Raw genomic sequence first — 17798 nt, forward strand, 5'->3', positions numbered from 1 at the left:
TTTATTTCTTATTTACTGATATTTAAAACTTTCTTTTAGACCGCAGGGTTTGGATTGCAAACCTAATGTTGCCGGCACCGTATAGGTTTTAATTCAGGTTGCATGGTTTTCGATTTTCCTGTTTTGAAGTTGAATTTTAATATTTGTTATGATGTACTGGACTTCGGTCTTTCAATTTACTGAATGAGTAACAGTATTGCTTGAATTCCAATCCATCTTCCTTCAAGTTTATCCACTGTTGCGAGAACTTTGAGTTTAGGAATGAAGATGACTGCTATCTTCTTTCATACAACATTTGACAAAATTTCTGACGCCATATACGATTTGACTATAAGGTCTTTTAACCCAAACAATGGTCTTTCACCAGTTCCGTTCACCGGTCTTTGGCCGTGAGAGGAGGGAATAAAATTCCAAAAAGCTCTTGCTTCTATGAAGTTTACATTGCATAAAATGAATTCCTGTTTAAAGTTTCATCTGAACAGTATCAGTTTCACGAACAGTAGGATACGAGGACACAGCATCTTTAACAGCCTTTTGAAGAAAAATATGTACAGCGTATTTATCATGCTGTACGTAGTTAGAACATACTGATTTCATTAGATTTTGATGCTAGTTGCAACTGTAGAAATTGCGACCTTGTCATGTGAACGATAGGCACATTACACCTCATCCTGGTATGCAATTGTATAATTTTCTGAATTGTATAACTTTGAACGAAAACTCTTGTGGAAATCTTTTTAATTTGATCTTTTGACCTTTATCTTTAATGTAAAAGTGAAACAAGAACTAGGGGAAAACTTTAGGGGGCATTAATGTAACTTTCCACTGTGCTTTCATACCGTACCTTTCTAATACGATTGTTTTCTCCAGTTTTCTCCAATTGATACCATTTCATTTGATCGTAGATTTTAACTTCATGCAGAATGATTTCTAGAACACCGGAGTCTTCATTCATAGCAGGTTCAAAAACCCCGCTCAAAAGATATTTAAACTGCAGATGAAAGAAAATTATTATACCACATTCATCACTTCGAGTGTCTCACATTAACCTCTTTACAACGTCTCGTGGTTTCTCGGGGAATGCAGCATTAGCACATTGCAAGCCCTTTGAAACCAGGTATTTGCATTCATCTGACATACACATAGTATATCAACTGCAGTTTGGTAGATACAGATCACATTTAGTGACATGCGTTTGTTACGTCCGTTACTGATGGAACAATGCTATGTCCGTTATGGGCTCAAAAGTTCTTTTATGCAAGAATGTTTTTTTGATAGGTTACTGTATCAGTTGGTTGTTGAAAAAGTTAGAAAGTCGAGTAGATGAATTAAATCCAGTGAGGAAGTTTTACAGAAAGTAGGAAAAAAACTAATTCTTGTAACGAATGTATAAATATTTAATGGAATTTTTAATTAACGTATTCAATTACAAATGCGTGAAGATATTTTGTCTCCTTTTAAAGTTCATTTAGTTACTGGGATAGTGCGAAACCTATTGATATGCTCTAATCTAATATTTATTCTATAGTTATTTAATGATAAAGTAACGTTTTAAGAATGATCTGTGAGATATTAGTTAATTTTTATGAAGAAATTACCCGTTGACAACGACTCTCCGTGGAAGTCTCCAAAAAAAAAAATTGCTGGACCTCTCATAAAGATTTACTGGAACATGTAAAATTAAAAAAAAAAAAAAAAGCTGAATTTATTTGTGAATAACTTCAGCAAGTGCGCTGATTATTGACAATTTGTTAAATGTTTTAACGAGAAACCGGTATTTTTATTCAAGTGCTGCGAAAAAATAAAAGATCAACTAAAGAAAACAAACTCGACGTAATAATTGAAAAAACTTATTAACCGATAAAATCATGTCAGTTTTTTTTTCTTTTTTATTTTATTTTATTTTTTTTTACACCGCAATGAAACTTTTTTTCCTTTAAAACGTCCGCGGAGAGCCGCTATCAATGGCTCATTTCTTCAGGAAAATTCATTAAAATGTCTCAGAATTTTCCTCAAATATTGCTTCATAAGGTAATAACTTAGAATTACATATTAATTGGTCGTCAAAATCAACTTTAAACTATGCTTCTTCTTTCTTTCTTTCTTTCTTTTTTTTTCATCGAAATAATCTGATTGTACCCTTTAAAAATAAATGATACGTAATAGAAACTTTCTTGCTTCGAATTTGATCTCAGCACGTTAGGTACACCAAAAACATTCAACGTTAGGAGGCAACATTTTCATTTCCAGATAAGGTAGTTTATGCGCCTTTTTTTTCAAAACTTCTGCAGACATTAAGAGCTCAGTTTGATAACAGGGACACGAGGACAGTTAATTTGTCCAGAAACATGTTTTACTATGCCCTTTTAATTGTTACTAATTTAGTTTTTTTTTCATTACCCTATTGTATGGTTAGAACTACAGATGTTTCTAGTTAATCATTTGTATAGCAATTTTCAAAAGATAAAATTATTTGAAATAGTGCCCTTACGAAGTTTTCAGAAATAAAGTTCTAGTATAGGTTTTAACATGATCTAATACGTTAAAATTGGTTATAGCAATTTTTCTAAAGATTTAAAACACATGATTTGACTAAATCGGATAACTACACTTGAGCTGAGTGATCAAGAGAAAAACCAGGAATAAAAAGTGGATTTGCTGCTACAACTACTCTAATTTTTTTATCTGTTAGTTACTGCTTTTGAAAGATAACTAGTGTTAGTATTTTAGTACAAACGACTTCAGTGATACTATTTAAGGCTTTCACGGCCGGCGTCAATATGAGGAGATAACATTTCCGGGCTTATTGGCCGTGGTCTAATTGGAGTAGAAATTCCAGACGTTTCGGCTTGCTTTACGCCTCCCAATCAGGACCAGCAACGCAGCAGCAGTTTGCTTAAATACCAGAGCCGCCGAAGCCTGGAATCAGTCTCACCAAACTCAAACCACTGATGATGGCTGCAACAAAGCAAGCCGAAACGTCTGGAATTTCTACTCCAATTAGACTACGGCCAATAAGCCCGGAAATGTTATCTCCTCATACAGACTTCAGTGATGACCCAAACGTTCTCGAAAATCTATTAAACTTTGTTTTTATCCAAAATAAAAAATAAATTTTAAAATTTCTGTTCATACAACGGGAAGCACTGCGCCCCATTCATAACCATTGCACACTTTTAATTAACAACAAAGGTTCTACACCATGGCCAGTTCGTGGTACCACTCGGCGGTCGAGCTCTTCGGCGCAGCAGGGTACCACGGCACCCATTTTTGAAACCCCTGGAAGAATGAAATTACGTGTCGAGTGCATAACAACTGAAAATTAATGAATTCTTTATAATTAATGGTTAAGAAAGGAAATAAAAATTTACATTTCAATCAGATCCTTGTTACCTGTGCTTTTATAAGGATGTTACTCGATTCAAAAGGACAATAATTTTGACATATTACTTGAATCACTACTGTTATAAATAGCTACCTTTTTTTTTCACCGTACATTTAGCGAAACAAGTAGTTTCCCATTCAGCCTCATATCCCGTTTACTAGCACTTTCCCCTATTGTAAATTGAATATAATTTGTGTTTAAACTAGGATTTTATTTTTTTCTATGGATCGTAAAATCATGAGAAATGGATCGTGAATCGTTAAAAAAAAATAAAAAATAAACCTAAGTCACTGACTCAAATTTTTGAAAGAACAATAAAGAAAAAACTGATGAAATGATGGGTGAATCTAAAAGTTGAAACTTCTGTGTCTTAATACCGAGTGACTTAAAGAATTTAATTAATGCATCCGAAAAACTATTGCAATTAAATTTAGCTTGTGCAGTCTTTACATAGTTTTCAACTCTTGCGCTGTTACATTAGGGTCAATCCATGAAGGTTCGATGGATGGGTGCGCTCGACTAATTTTAATTATTCTGAAACTCATATCCCCAAAAGTTGCATATGAATGAAAGTTTAAAACCACTTTTATTTTTTCTCCAATCTGGACTTTTGATTTTTTAGAGGTCATCAAAAGTCATTTTCGTAGTCGAAAATGGGACTTTTAGGCCTTTGCATTTTGACAAAATCTATTTGAATTACATTTATGGCAGCCAATTTTACACTTTGGTGTTGAAGTGCATAAGATGATAGTCTTACATGCTGAGTTACGCTGCTGTAAATTAACACGTAAAATAATGGCAACAGATTCAAGTTCAAGGTCAAATGTAAAATTTTTACTTATTTCAAAAGGGGATAACTCATTTAGGGGACGAAAACACAAATTGAAACAAGGCAAAAACTAATCACTGGAATCACGCTAAAAAGAATATGTAACTGTTGCTGTGTGGTTGTTTACCCCTTATAAATTACAGCCCCTCAAAAATCAGAAAAAAGGCATTTTTAGACCCCTGTAAACCAAAAGGGGATGACATTAAAAATAAAATTTCTTGGACAATTGAATATTCCATTCAAGTGCTATGTATGCTATATACAAGGTGTTCCGTTTTAACCTGCAATACCTCTATTTTCGCGACTGTAAGTCCTAGATTCATACTTCCAATTGCAAAAATGTTCACTATCAGATGCAGAGTTAAAATATTGAAAATTTGAGATAAAAATAAAAATGAGTAAAAAAATACAAAATTTAACTTGTTATACGGGCCTCAGGTCATTTAACTTATATTAAGGGAAATTAACTCAATTGAAAAACATTTCCGTTACAAAAAGTTTGAAATTAGTACGACCATAATCACCGAGATATGAAACGTAGCGTTTTGTGACTTACACCACTGTACATTCCCCGTCGTTAACACCTTTTGGGGGGAATATAGCAGTTAACAAGTGTTTAGAATCATATATGAGCAGAATGTGGTTTTTCAAATTGTTCGAGGTTTTGCAGGGTGTTTCTGCGTATTACGGCTTAACATTTGCATGACTCTTTGAATAGCAATGAAAAATATAAATACCTTGGTTTTTCTATGTTAAAAAAATTGTCCTTCTTTTGAAAGGGCGATAAATTCCAATCTCCTCATCTGTATGGTCCCTTAAAACTTTGAACTTTAATATCTCCTTATCGCTTAAAAAGAATCGCCTATAATTGCTAAGGGAGACAGCAAATCATGCCAACAGATCTACTAAATCAAATCAAATTAGGTTACACCAAAAACATGTAAAGGAAGAGGAATTTTTCGAACAAAAACGGGCCTGGATGGGAACTGATTGCTGATTTACGGACGCTATGAGAGTAGATGTGAAAAACGGGTTTCAACTGGTCAGTTTTCGGTGACCTAGGAAACTTAAGAAGACCTGCAATAACAATATCCGCCTACGGAAAATCTGGAGTTCATGGTAATGATTTACAATAACTTCTTTTATGGATCGAATGCGAAACATCGTATCATTTACAGTCGAGGATTATTTTCTGTTATGATTGAAGACTGAAATAGTTATCATAGCATATTAACTACTGAGGTTGTTAATTATTATATGTAATTTTACGAGAATTACGATTAAATGAAGAGTAAAAGAAGGAAATAAAACGCTAAACTTCGGTTGCCTACTTTTTTAGGCTCCTTAATCAAGGTTGTTAGTGGATAAAAGGTTTTCAACGAGGGAGATAATTTACCCCTCATCGAGTTTCCGAATATTGTTGCCATAAATTTGGAGTAAAAGCTGTAAATAAAACTTTAAAGTAAGGTCCCCTTCCATTTTCCGGGCCTTAACCATGGTTGCTAGGGGTTAAAAGGTGCTCAAGCCAAAAATGAGTAATTTACCCTCATTGAGTTTCCACATAAGTTGTAATAAAAATGTAGGTAAAAATATTACAAAACCGATGGGATAAAGCAACCTTAGTTTAGCGTTTTATTTCCATCTTTTACTCTTCATATATGATAACGATTTTCGGTAACTCAATGAAGGTAAATTACTCATTTTTAGGCACCTTTCAACCCCGGCAACCCTGATTACTTCATGTGAAAGAAGTAGAAGTTCTTACTTTCACGTTTTATTTACAACTTTTACTCTTCATATATGGTAACAATTTTAGGAAGTTCGATGAGCGTAGATCACAAAGCTAGAGGGATCTTAGACTATTACGGTTAGAAACTATGGCTTTCGTTGTATTTGCGATTCTGACTTTGGTGTCAACACTTTATTCAAAAGACAAGTAAGCAACAAAAAATCTTAATACAATTGCTAAGCACCACTCTAATACTCTGAGACAAAACGTGTCATGTTTTGACGTTTGGGTCAAAATTAATACCAATAATTAAGAGTAAAATTTAAAATATCAAGTAAAAAAGATCATTTCACTACTTTCTCCAGACTTCACAACCCGGTTGTAAAAGAAATGCAGGGAGCCGGCTTAAACTAGTGGGTATGGAATTCCGAACAGAACCGTTTACATTGCAATCTTCAGTGGATCAATACCACTTTTAAATTAACCAGTTCTACATTTTGTAAGGATAGGGTAGCAATTTTTACTTGCAAATTATCTGCTTTACTCCTCTAATATAGGAATTTCACTTATTGCGGTTTGTAATTTCCTAATATGAGCCGACTTCATAATAAATGTTAGTTAACTTTATATGCGAAAATAAGCGACACCTAAACCACTTTTTCTGACTTGAAACTTGAGTTTTCAGTAAAAAGGTAGGTGAAATAACAAGCGATACTCGTACTTCAATGAAAGTTCGAAATCTAGTATATTTCGGATATCGCCAATGAATATCAACATTCACACAAGAAAGACATTGCCTCAGGACCCCATATTTTAGGTTAATCACCGGTGAAAGTCCATCTTTTCCAATTTCGGTCTTTTACGGTAACATATATACTTGCTTCAGTTTCGTTACTATGCATTACCTATGGATAAACTCAGTGTATCTAAATATCTTTGTCACTTTTTTATGTTTTAAGAAAATATATGATTAAAATTGTTAATATGGTTTCAGACATTCCTTTGCTAGCGACCGTCACTGTAATGAAGTTAGACTGAAAAAGAAATAATTTCCATGTTTTGACTTCATTTTTGAGACGCATCGTGACTACCTTGTACTGGTCTAGCGAAGTAAGTTTTCAAATTTTTTCATTTCATAAACAGGGGGTTATAAAACAACATGCGTTGTTAAGTGTAATTGAGTAATTAATTATTGTCAAAAATCAAGCAATGTAACACACACCATTTTTATTAAATACAAATGACTGTGAAAACATCATTAAATATCAATGTCTAAAAAAAAAGTCGTCATGAAAACGTTTCGACCCGGCAGCAAGGAAGTATCGTTTTCGATAACATTCATGCAGGAGTACAGTTCGACAATACTCATGGTCCCATCCCACATTGACACTTTAGGAAGAGAGTGTGTAATGAAACTTTTAAACGTTTTCCTTATTATACGTGACTCCGTATTTTTTCTTATAAAATGAATTCACTGATAAGTCTCTGAGTAATGGATGTTCCGGGGCGTATACATTCATTTTCCAGATGGTAAAGTGCCCAGCCACAATATTATTACTGGACTGATCGCTTCTAATTTCACCAGTGAAATTCTGGCAATTAGGGAAGCAATCGCTCTTCACAGAGTGCGGCAAAAGAGTGGCAACTTTTTTATAGTTTAATTTTATCAAACAAGGAAATTTTAAGAGATTTTACAATTAATAACAATAATATGGACCTTTGGTCATAATATATTCTGCCTGTTTCAAAGTGGCCGCCTCTGACGGCGATATATAGGTCCAGACGTGACTTAAAATTTTCAGCAATGGACCGCAGATCCTCCGGCGATAATCGAACCCATTCTCGACGCAGCGATCTTTAGCGTCTCCAAACTTTAGTTATGCTTAGCACAGTTCCTGGCCTTCAAAATGGACCACACGCTGAAGTCCATCGGATTGAAGTCCGGCAAGTAGAGCGGCCATTCCGCCAACGAGATAAAGTCTGGAAAAGGGCTTGCACCAGTGTTGCGTCATTTTGTCTTGTTAACCAGTGCTTTGTGAGTCCTGTTGAAACGTCCGATTTGTCTCGACGAAGTGCTGTTGAGCCCAGAGAAGCAGGACAGTTTTGAGAATGTCGATGCGGTATACTTCTTCGTTGATTTTCACGCCTTGATCCACAAAATTGAGTGGGGTAGTACCACTGGCGCAGATTTCGCCCCAAAACATCACCGAAGATATTTTTTGACGGCATCCAACGACGGCTGAGGTACCCGGAGCCTCTGCGGACCACATCCGATCGTTTTGGAGGGTGAATGCTTGCTCGACGGTGAACAGCTTCTTGTCCGTAAAGAGGATACGCTCCCATCGTTGAGCAGCAACCCGACGCTTGAGTTGCGGCATCTTTTCAGCCGTATGCATTTGTTGTCGTCTTTGAGACGCAGAACTTTCTGGAGCTTGTACGCCTTGATGTTGAGCTCCACGCAATGGCGAAACCTCTTTCGCCATTCGGCGAAATGATCGATCGCTGATGCCGGTCTCACAAGAGATTTTTCTCATGGAGAGCCTCGGATTTCGCTGAAAACCGCTTCTTGATGATCTTGCGGTTGACGGACATGTTGACGCTTTCTGCCACTTCCTGGACGGCGGCAATCGTGACCAAGCTACTTGTATCGTTTGGTTGCTTCAGACACTATCTTCTTTCCAAATCCGAGCAAAAACGAACAATCTCACATTGTCGTTTTCCTTGCCGAAACAGTTCCAAAATTGCAACACGTTTGCTTGACAATCAACAAAGAAAAGCATGTCAGTTAATCAATAGAAACATGACAAATGACTTAAACAGAAAAATACGGAGAATTTAGTAGTAACAGAATTATGTTACTGCACTTAAACATGTTTGCGCAAAAACTCATAGGTTGCCATTTTTTGCCGCACTCTGTATTTAATTGAGTTGCAGAATTTGAACTAAACTGAAGGACTGGTAATTTTCTTAGATTTCGGATCCGCTCTGATATTTATCAGAAAAGGAGAAACCGTAATCTCCTCTGAGGTTATCGACTACTTTGAACTGCTGCACAGTGGTAGAAAGCCATGTGTTCTACAATGGATGCCTGCATATGTGAACATCGAGGGAAATGAATGGACTCCCTGGCCAAAAAGAGCCGGGACTTGATTCAAAAGAGAACGACTATTACACTTGATGATGTCAAAATGGTTGCTTGACACAGAACTTTCACGCATTCATCAAAAGAGTCTCTCATTACAGACTTCGATTTTCCAAGTGCTATCACATCGACAATTGCGAAATTCAAAACAAATCATAATAAGGGTATCAAGATTCCCCTGATAGCTCAATATCTTATGTCTAGTGCAAACACTGCACTAATATTCAGCAAACGCCCGACCGCATCCTGCGATCACTAAAAATCTTCTGAGAAATAAACTGGCTCCGCTTAGCGAGTTGCTGCAGGAAATCCTCTACAGTCCAGACACACCGATACTGGCTGAAACTGTGATCAAGCCCTTCGGAAAAATTTAAAATTTAATGTCCACGGATACGAAAACAATAACAACAACAATGAATGCACGTATCTTCGATCCGATGGGATTTAACGTGTTTTGACATCAACTTGAGGTTTTGATTCTATAACATGAGGAAGGTAGAGCAATGTTGACTAAACGCGATAAAATTAATGATTCATAGATAATTTAAGATTATAAAAGTACTGTGTCACTGATTTGGTTTCTCAAAGATAAAGACTGATGGACAGATGTCCCAAAAAGCACGCCTTGCCTCTTTCTCTCTCTCTCTCCGTGCGTTGATCATTTAGCTCTGTGCCAGGACTCATATAACCTTCCTCCCAATGTGTTCGCCGTGCTATCATCTGTTAGTCCTGGAATGGCCTGGGCCCCGCCGTTGTGCTATAACTTAAATAATTTATTTTAAAACTCTTTGTTTGCTCCCTCCCTTAACGAGTTACTTTTGTGATTAGGAATGTCACTATTAAAAATTAATGTAAAAAAATATTAATTTGAATTTTTGACATCTTGAAATCAAATTATGTTTTTCGCAATCACGAACGTGTGTGTGTGTATGAATGCGCGTATGTGTTTGTGTGTGTATGTATGCATGTGTGTGCGTGTTGTGTATGCAGTGCTGTGTGTGTACGCGCGCTCGTGTGTGTGTAGGCGTTCGTATGTGTATGTGTGTAGGAATATGTGTTTGTGTCTGTGCGCAGGCATGAGTGTGTGTATGTGTGTGTAGGAATGTGTGTTTGTGTCTGTGCGCAGGCAAGTATATGAGTGTGTAGGCGTGTGTGTGTGTATGCGTGTGTGTGTAGGATATGGACGCAACCTGGAGACTGTTTTTGCAAGAGGAGCAGCATCGCGAGGCCGGCCGACGCGGCGGTGGTGCTGGCAGAGGGTGCTGGTGGGAAAATAAAATGATAGGAATTCAAAACAGTCAAGTGAGAACAATAAGCAATCGTGATTGCTCAAAAAAACATTTTCGCATTTTCAGGAATTTGTACTAAAACTCTATGATGCTGGGTAAATATTTTCAAAAATAAAAAGAATCAAATAATGAAAACATAAACAATATATTAACAAATAAATATTATGTTTTATATATTTAAAGCAAAAAACCCATTGAAATGAACCATCATGGATAAGAATGCGACTCGAAATGCCTTAATATAAAAAGGGAAAAACTTTAAACTGTGCAACAGGCAATAATAAAAAGACAGCGAGTGAATTAAAGCATTAGTTGTGCATATTCATTTATCGACATCGACAACGCTTGAAGAGTCAAAAATGGATGCTCACAGTGACGCTCCATCGTGACTCAAAACCATTCGCACCGGCAAATAAAGGATGCACTTTTAGAATAGGCCTGAACCTCGGAGCCCAAAGAAAAAGATTCTGCCCTTTGACAGGGCTCAACATCGCATTTTATTTTTTCCCTTCAAAATCGGAACATTTTATTTTCACATATCGGACAGGAAGAATTCCCAAAAATCAAGACTGATGGACAGATGTCCCGATGTCACAGGAAGAATGAAAGGGGCATATCTTTATGGATTACCTATTTAGAGTTGTGTTCCTTTCATTGTATCAGAGCAATATATCTAGGCTCGGATTGTTCAGTTTTGTAATCACCCGAAGGTCATGTAGGTTGGGGCCCGGTTGCGATTAAACAAAACGTGGATGCGATAATTAACCTCACTTGACCAAAGTTGGTGTTGCTCTGATTTTTCAGATTGCCATGACGATGAGAAATACACTAACTCGTTGTTTTAATATTTATTAAGGGGACAAACTTTCGTCGCCGTGGTACACATCGTTTGCGCTCATTGATTGCTTAACAGAAGCACAAAACTTAGCTAAACGCTGTGAACTCTACCAGCGTCCGGGAGAGGGACCACTCCAGAGTGGTGGCATCTATTCTCTACACACACCCACTCCTGCGCACACACACACTCCTCCACACAAACACACCTACACTTATACACACACTTGCCTGCATACTTGACTGCTCACCGCTCACCACTCACGCTCACATCCGCTAGCACACACGGACACTCTTACAAACACACACGCCTGTACACATACACGCCAACACACACACATGCCTAAACACGTCTTCACACATACCTACTTGCATACACACGGCTGCACATGCGTCTCTTTGTATTCGCACGAATAAGCTTACACACGCGCCTCTGCGCAAATACATGCATGCACACACTCAGACACGCCTACACGCATGTGCAAACATGCATACAGATGTCTACACGCACACATCTACACACATGCACAGACACGCTTGCATACGTGCACGTCTGCTCACCAAACACCTTCACACACTCGCAAACAAGACTGGACATACAGACATGCTTACACACGAACACGCCAGCACACACACACACACCTACATACAGACGTACCTAAGCACGTCTATACACATACGCCTGCACACATACACACTCACCTACACGCATAAACACGCCTAGTTAGTTACTATTAACGGCGAAGAAACTTAAGGTATCCGACTGCCCTAAAATCGACATTTTTGATGAAATATTCGTAAATAGTTTTGATTCTGTTTTCTATTCTGATTTATTAGCTTTCCAAAACAGTTTTTACTCTACGTGAATTACAACTGGAGTTATAGGATAGCTATATTATTACAGAGCCGTATACTAAAATTTATACCGGAAGTTATATTTAAATGCGTTTTCCGAAGAATGATATTGTAACGGATCCGGTGCGACTTCAACTTTCTTGAAATAAAAGAAACAGTTCTTGGGGGAAACACAGGAAATGTATTTACACTATGTACAGGAAAGAGTGTCAACAACTGCTAAATTAATCATCAGCAATTAAGCAAATATCACACAACACTGTAAACTCAACGGTTACACACGTATTTACTTCCAAATACGAAAAAAAACACAGCGAAATACCTCGCAATAAACAGAGCTAATACACTCTCAGTACAAATTCTCAATCGGAACTAAACTTTTTATCACGTGGGACGCTTTTATAAACATCGAAAGAGACCTTTCAACTATTTCAGAAAATGCTACACCGTTCTACACTTTCTTATTTCATTCACAAATTGTATCAATGGAAAAAAAAATAGGGGGCTCGTATACTTCAGCCGGATGTAGGGGGCTGTATATTCGTTACAAGAAACTATTTACAGGTTACATTGCTAAAATTATTACTATTCACAGAATTTGTAACATTGCCCCCTTCCTAAGGACTGCACGTCCCGGGCAGTACAATCCCCAGAAAGGGTGGCAAACTTAGCTCGCAAGCTCACAAATGCACACATTAAATAATAACCAATAATACACAGAAAACACAATAATAACAAGAAATATTACTAAACATTAAAAGCAAAAAATTATCTAAAACTTTTATGTTATCAACCATGGTTGTTTACGTAATACTCATGAACTATGGCCATAGTATCGGGCTAACCAATCATAATGTACAACCCTAGGTTTTGCATTGGGTGATTTTTGGATCCTCACTACGACGTCATTCAGTCGGTTAAGGACTTTGTAGGGTCCATCCCAATGCGACTGCAATTTGGGTGAAAGACCTTTCCGTCGGATGGGGTTCCATAACCAAACCTTGTCGCCTTCGTTGAATTCATGTCCAGTAGACCTTGTGTCGTATCGGGTCTTCATCTTCTCCGCCGCGATGTTGATTCGCTCTCGTGCGAAGTTATGAACGTCTTCCAACCGGGCCTGGAGATCCTGGATGTAGTTCTCAGGCGATGAAGGCGCATCCGGAGGACGACCGAAGACGAGATCACAAGGTAGCCGAAGCTCTCGTCCGAAGAGCATCTGAGATGGGGCATATCTGGTAGTCTCGTGGACAGCACTGCGGTAGGCCAGCAGGAACAAAGGTAGCTTCTTGTCCCAATCCCGTTGATTTCTGGAGACCATAAACGAGAGATTATTCAGGATTGTGCGGTTAAATCTTTCCACCATGCCGTTCGATTGTGGGTATAGTGATGATGTGTTAGTTTTCTCAATTCCGAGAATTTGACGTAGGCCCTTAAACACAGCAGAGATGAAATTCCTCCCTTGATCGGAATGGATCTGCAAAGGTGTTCCATATCTCGAGATCCAATGTTGGACTAGAGTCTGTGCTACGGTGGTAGCTTCTTGATCTGGAATGGGATATGCTTCGGGCCATTTGGTGAAATAGTCGATGGAAACAAGCATGTATTTGTTCCCATCAGCAGTTCTTGGTAGGGGACCGAGGATGTCGATCCCAATTCGTTCGAAAGGAGCTCCAACGTTGTACAGATGTAGCTTCCCTCTGCTTCTTTTCTTCGGTCCTTTACGAGCAGCACAGGCGTCACAAGAATGGCACCACTTCTCCACGTCATCCTTCGCCTTGCTCCAGAAGAAGCGCTCCGGAACTTTATTGAGGTTTTTCAGGACACCAAAATGTCCTCCAGTCGCACTACTATGTATTTCTTTCAGAACATCTGAAATCCTTGATCGGGGAAGTAGTAACTGCCACCTAGATGTTTTGCCGTCATCAGATTGCCATTTTCGGTATAGTACGCTGTTCCGTAAATGGAGTGAGTTCCATAAAGCCCAGAATATTTTTGTTGCAGGACTGAAGATGGAAACGTCCTGCCAGCTAGGGCGCCGACTGTCACTTTCCATAAACTCCAAAATTGGTTTTATGTCGGGGTCTTCAAGTTGGTTTTATCGAACTTGGTCGTCACTCCATGGATCAGGTTCTGGTGATGTCGGAGTCACTGTCACCTGAAAGGCAGTAGGGCTAGTCGTTCCATACTGTTTCTCAAGTCGGGAACAATAATTGCTGTTCTCAGGACAGGGTCTCCTTGATAAAGCGTCTGCATTAACGTGAGACAATCCTTTTCGGTGCTTGATCTCCATGCCATATTCCTGGAGCCGCTGTATCCATCTGGGTATCTGGCCTTCTATATTCTTGAAGTTCAAAAGCCAAGTTAACGAGGCATGATATGTCCGAAGCAGAAACTTTTGGCCGTACAGGTAATGATGGAAGTGTTCTACAACTTTTACTATGGCCAGTAACTCCTTTCTGGTGACGCAGTAATTTCGCTCTGACTTTGATAAGTATTTGCTCTAGTAAGCGACGACATGTTCATTGCCATCAATTTCTTGGGATAAAACAGCTCCGATGCCCTCGTGGCTCGCATCAGTATCGAGGATGAAGGATTTTTCAGGCTGAGGATGTGAGAGAATAGGCGTTGATGTTAAGAGCCATTATTTTGAAATTCAGACAAAAAACGGAAATTTTGGCAGTGACCATTTTTGATTTTCCTAATTTTTTTATATGTCAAAGTAGGCCATAAGAAGTAAATATTCTGAAATTTTTAGCTTTCTAAAAAATTTTTTTCGCTCGTTAAAAATTCCCAAAGTTTGACGTTTTGCAGCGCTTTTTTTAGAAAAATTCTAAAAGTCGCATTTCAGTTCGCTTTAGCTCTTTACAGAAACACCACCCCACGGTTATGTTTATATTTATTGGTTGTACTGTATCTAGTGATGATGACTTCATAGTTACTTTGGTTGGGGGTTGTTGCTTTCTTGAGATAAGGGGTCGCAAAGTATGGATTTTATCCGTTTTCGCGCAAGTTGAACCTGCGTTATTTCCCCCAAAAAGCCACCCCCCGAAAAAAAATGTAACATATACTGAAAGTTTATACTATGAAGAGAGTAAATGGCTCAAAATTTATTTGTGAGGTTTAATCTTTTTTTAATAGAAAAATAGCCTGATATTTTTCAAATTTTCAAAAATTGTGCTTTTTTGATCGCAATTAACTCAAAACAGAATCACTAGGGAAAAAAACCTTTTATATATTATGGTACCTCGGTATGTGTAAAACATCATGAAAAAGAAAACAGCATGGGATCTCTTCTTGTTTTCCAGAAAATAATTCTTTTGTAGCTCATTTTATGCGTTTTCTCGTACGTAAAACGTGTGTCCAGTATGCATATTAGATCTGCTAAAACTTAAAGGATATAGTAAGAATGTATATATTTGTGTGTATAGAGAAAGAGAAAAAGACTTGCAATACTTTATTTTTCTGATTTTTACAAATTGATGGTATTTTAATTGCAGGTGAAGCGATATATATATATATATATATATATATATATATATATATATATATATATATATATATATATATATATATATATACATATTGATTTATCGTATCAATCCCAAAATTTTCTTTCTTATTTATGTCTATAGCAATGAAAGACATTTCATGAACAACATCTGCTTCACTTTCCTCTAAATGTCTATTTTCTATGTCATCTTCAAATACCTCCAAAAGGCTGTCGGTTCTTGTTAAATCAGTATCACTTGCTTTTTCTTGCTTGGGATGTCAGCTAAAAACAGCTTGAATTTGACTTTTTGTAAGATATTCGTTCGGTTGGGATATTTTTATGTCTTCAATCATCTCCGTTCTCATTGCATGTTCTACTTGATCGGACGTCTGTTTTCTGCTGGTTTTTTACCATAAAGGAACTTTTCATAAAGAAATTCTATTTGTTTCAATGAAAATCGTGTACTTTTACGAGTTGGGAGAGTCCACCCCTCACATGAGATTTTCAAAATGTTTTCTTCTTTGTTTTCTCTTTTGTTGCAGAACATGCAATGAGAACAGAAATGATTGAAGACATAAAAATATTCTAAATGAACGAATATCTGAAAAAAGTCAAATTCAAGCTGCTTTTAGCCGATATACAAAGGGAAAAAAAAGCGGATAATACTGATTTATCAAGAACCGATAGCCTTTTAGCGGTATTTGAAGATTACATAGAAAATAGACATTTAGAGGAAAGTGAAGCAGATATTGTTCAGGATATTTCTTCAATTGCTACGTACATAAATAAGAAAGAATTATTTTGGGATTGATACGATAAATCAATATATATATATATATATATATATATATATATATATATATATATATATAGCAAACAGAATTTCAAATAATAAACAAATTATAAATTGTTAATGATGATAAAAAAGAAAAATGCAAACAGCTATTAAATAGGAAAAGATAAGATAGGAAAAGATAAAGTGTGAATCCAGAGCTCATCAGCCGTGGAGGATTCATTAAATATGGTCAAAAGACCAAAATTTTAACTATGAACTAAAAGAGAATGTTTTAAGCTCCAGTATATGCAATACAGAGTAACAATGAGCAAATCACCACTTGCTATACTAAAAACAAAAAACTAGAGCGCAAACCTAAAACTAAAAGCAGGGGGTTTCGCCTCGACTAATTAGGAAAACAAGTTCCGATAATTAGCCTTCCATGGCGCATCTATGGACTCTTTTTGTGGTCTTTTTCAATATTTTCACTTTTATTATATATATATATATATATATATATATATATATATATGATATCGATTTATTGTTTTCTGAATTACCTGCAATTAAAATACCATCAATTTGTAAAAATCAGAAAAATAAAGTATTACTAGTCTTTTTCTTTCTCTATACACACATATATACATTCTTACTACATCCTTAAAGTTTTAGAAGATCTAATCTGCATACTGGACACACGTTTTACGTACGAGAAAACATAAAATGATAAAATGCTAAAATGCTCATTAAATGCACGCATAAAATGAGCTACAAAGAAAATTATTTTCTGGAAAACAAGAAGAGATCCCATGCTGCTTTCTTTTTCATGATGTTTTACACATAGCCAGGTACCATAATATATAAATGTTTTTTTTTCCTAGGGATGCTGTTTTGAGTTAATTGCGATCAAAAAAGCACAATTTTTGAAAATTTGAAAAATATCAGGCTATTTTTCTACTAAAAAAAGATTAAACCTCACAAATAAATTTTGAGCCATTTACTCTCTTCATAGTATAAACTTTCAGTATACGTTACATTTTTTTCGGGGGGTGGCTTTTTGGGGGAAATAACGCAGGTTCAACTTGAGCGAAAACGGATAAAATCCATACCTTGCGACCCCTTATCTGAAGAAAGCAACAACCCCCAACCAAAATAACTATGAAGTCATCATCACTAGATACAGTACAACCAATAAATATAAACATAACCGTGGGGTGGTGTTTCTGTAAAGAGCTAAAGCGCACTGAAATGCGACTTTTAGAATTTTTCTAAAAAAGCGCTACAAAACGTCAAACTTTGGGAATTTTTAACGAGCAAAAAAAAATTTTTTTGAAGGCTAAAAATTTTTAGAATGTTCACTTCTCATGACCTACTTTGACATATAAAAAAATTATAAAAATCAAAAATGGTCACTTCCACACCTTGTCTGAACTTCAACATAATGGCTCTTAAAGCGTCCTTGAGTCGTAG

The sequence above is a fragment of the Uloborus diversus genome, chromosome 10 (assembly GCF_026930045.1).
Source record: "Uloborus diversus isolate 005 chromosome 10, Udiv.v.3.1, whole genome shotgun sequence".
Classification (NCBI taxonomy): Eukaryota; Metazoa; Arthropoda; class Arachnida; order Araneae; family Uloboridae; genus Uloborus; species Uloborus diversus.